The sequence below is a fragment of the Oncorhynchus clarkii genome, chromosome 4 (assembly GCF_045791955.1).
Source record: "Oncorhynchus clarkii lewisi isolate Uvic-CL-2024 chromosome 4, UVic_Ocla_1.0, whole genome shotgun sequence".
Taxonomy (NCBI): Eukaryota; Metazoa; Chordata; class Actinopteri; order Salmoniformes; family Salmonidae; genus Oncorhynchus; species Oncorhynchus clarkii.
The window spans coordinates 71,356,629-71,359,454 of record NC_092150.1 but is presented as its reverse complement, the minus strand read 5'-3'; the positions used below and the strand labels follow the sequence as shown (position 1 = coordinate 71,359,454).

At 42.9% G+C, this 2,826-nt stretch overlaps 1 protein-coding gene across 1 annotated transcript in view; it reads left to right on the top strand.

The window, feature by feature from the left end:
* LOC139407252 (kinesin family member 25) overlaps positions 1-2,826 on the top strand; it is a 274,790-nt gene that overhangs the window by 219,780 nt on the left and 52,184 nt on the right. The gene's annotated exons all lie outside the window — the stretch shown is intronic.

Genomic DNA, 2,826 nt, shown 5'->3' with positions numbered 1-2,826 from the left:
GGATCTCCTCCCACGTCGCTCCTCCCATATCCCCCCACATGAGTCCCGTTTTATGGTTGCCATGGTACTTTGAGGAGTGTTGTATTTTCCACCTTTGAAGTCACTGGGCTGAGATTAGGCAGAAGTGTTGGAACTTTTTCTAAAGTTAAAACTAGGATTTGTAGAAATCTAGTATGGCAGTGCTTCTGAAACCTTATATTTAGATTCAAACCAACCAACCATTATATGCATTCATGTAATAATTTGGGAGCTTTAGGACTGATTTGGAAATGAATTGGGCATTGTGGCTTGGTTTAGTAGCCCATAGGCCTAGTTGAACAAATGAGGTGTCAAGACAGCATACAATGTTTTCCAACTCAGTGGACTATGCCCTATCATCTCTTGAACTAATTTGAATGTAAATGTAACATGCAAATACTTCTCATCATCTCAGAGATGATGTTCTGTGTTATCAGGGGTAGTGGTGGGGGTGCAGGTTGCATCACAATCATCCCTATTGGAAGATCAATAGATGTAAGGAAATGCAAATAAACCAACAAAAACAATGTGATTTCATGACTCAGCATAACAGCTGATTAAAGTTAGCCTTGTGGTTTAACAGAGTGGGCAAAAAACTGGGCTCCTGCCCCCCCCTCCCCCCCCCCCCCTCTCCTTCCTTCCAATCCTCCCTCCTCTCTGAATAAAGAAAGCCTGAGGCCTCGGGAACAAATTACACATTATGCTGCTGACTGGTCCCTAAAATAGCCTTGCTAACACTGTTCACCTGATCCTCAGGATCTGGATACATTTCTATGGCTGCAACTTCACAGCTAAATCAATTAGGATTGTAAGATTGTTGAATAACTATAACAATTAGGGTTTCAGAGTTTCTGCATCCTCTTTTAGATGTACCTCTAAACAATGTATGTTGTTCCTTTGATGACACACTCTACTAGGGATCTGTGATGGTTGAGCATGTGGAATTCACATCTAAAGCAATTCCATTTTTGATCACTTGTGTACATTATGGAAGCAACTTTCTGTATGTTGTTTGGTCTTTACAGAAAGAGGTACTGTGTAGGTTGAGAAATTCCCTGAAAGTGGTGTATTGAGAGATGTCGTTATCTGGTCATGCGTGCGTGGATTAATGGAAGTGCTTTCAAACCATACATGCAATCTTAACCTCTGACACTAACTTTAACCCCCCTAGCCCTAGATTAGGAACAAATAGCTCATGCGCTTGCTCAATGCCTTAGCTCTGACGACATCCCCACTTTTGTGAGTTCTGTATGGCAAGCTGGTGATGTGTTGTACTGTAAGTGAGGTTTAATGTTCAATCATTAAGGTCAGTGCCTCGCCTACAAAGTGGTGTGTCCACAACAAGAGTGACCTATTAAATGAGGTAGATCATTTTTATTGACCTATCACTGTGGATCACAATAAGAGCAAGTTGCCACAAATTAACATTTCCAGGAGTTGTATACATATGTAAATGAGGGTTTAGTGTTTCCCTTGGACATGACCCAACTGGCCACTCCATAATCGTCATCAGACAGTAGGGTAATTGTTTAATCGTCTCTGTCCATTGACAATGACGACTTTGTCAAAGGTCAGAGTTCTCACACCCCACCCAAACTACCAATCACACCATGATCTGCACTCAATGGCCTACTCTCACTCCATCCACTGGGAAGACCCCTGTACTGTTTGTGTGTGTGTGTGTGTGTGTGTGTGTGTGTGTGTGTGTGTGTGTGTGTGTGTGTGTGTGTGTGTGTGTGTGTGTGTGTGTGTGTGCGGGTGTGTGTGGTTAATTATAGCTCTCTCCCACAACACTAATAATAATGATCTGTAACTGCTCCCAGGGTTTCAGGGTTAACACAATGTTAGAAGTCTGAAATGGGACTACCCTAACTCAGCATCTATCTGATTGGATTTTATTCACCATGATGACCTGAGGAACCACCATAAGTCTCTTTAGCCAAGACCTGGAAGGACAGTCGCTATGATGCGCTCTCACAACTGAGTAGGATCAAGGTCAAAACTCTTTTCCTTTTAAAATGTTTTTCCCTCCTCCTCAAGTCAAAATCATCCATTCATCATAATAACCGCAGGAGAATGTCACAGAGAGATACTGCAGTTGTTGATTCTCTCAAGGGTTTTCCTCCTGCTCTCTCTCTCCCTCTCAGAGTCTCTGGCTCCCAACAATGGCTGTGTTTGTGAGGGGTGTTTGTCAAAGCAGATTGTTAGCGGCAGGCTCGTTAAAGAGTACCAAATAAAAAGGGACAGTGGGGAATGGAATGTGAGACTAACAGAAGGGGTCAAAGGTTAGAGATTGAAGGGGGAAAAGGGGATGTTCAAAACATGTTCAAATAACTTGTTTTTTTTAACTAGTCAGAGGGTCTAATGGTGCTGAACAGGCATTTGAGTGTAGTAGGGCAACCTGCCTGTTTTTGCAGCAACTGCATCATCAGTTACACTTTAACACTGAAACCAGCGGAAAATACGTGCCCTTCCTCAAGAATGAAGACATGGTGCTTTGAATGAAGCAGCTCAAGTTTTTATTTCCATCTCCACTTCTTGCCCCAGGGAAGGCGGTTGTGAATGGGGTTTGGGCTTCTGGCAATCCAGTGTACCAACCAAACTCATTTGTGTTAGAATCATCCTCCCTACAGTATGACATCCTGTCAGTATCTGATTAACTCTTCCAATGAGGCCGGTCCATTACCATTCAGAACAAGATCCATTCAAGACATGTGGTCAACTCTGTACCACCATAACCTGCATGCTAACAGAGCCCGAAAATAGCACGGATGTGTCTTTGCATGAAACCTATTTGTTAGTGTGTAA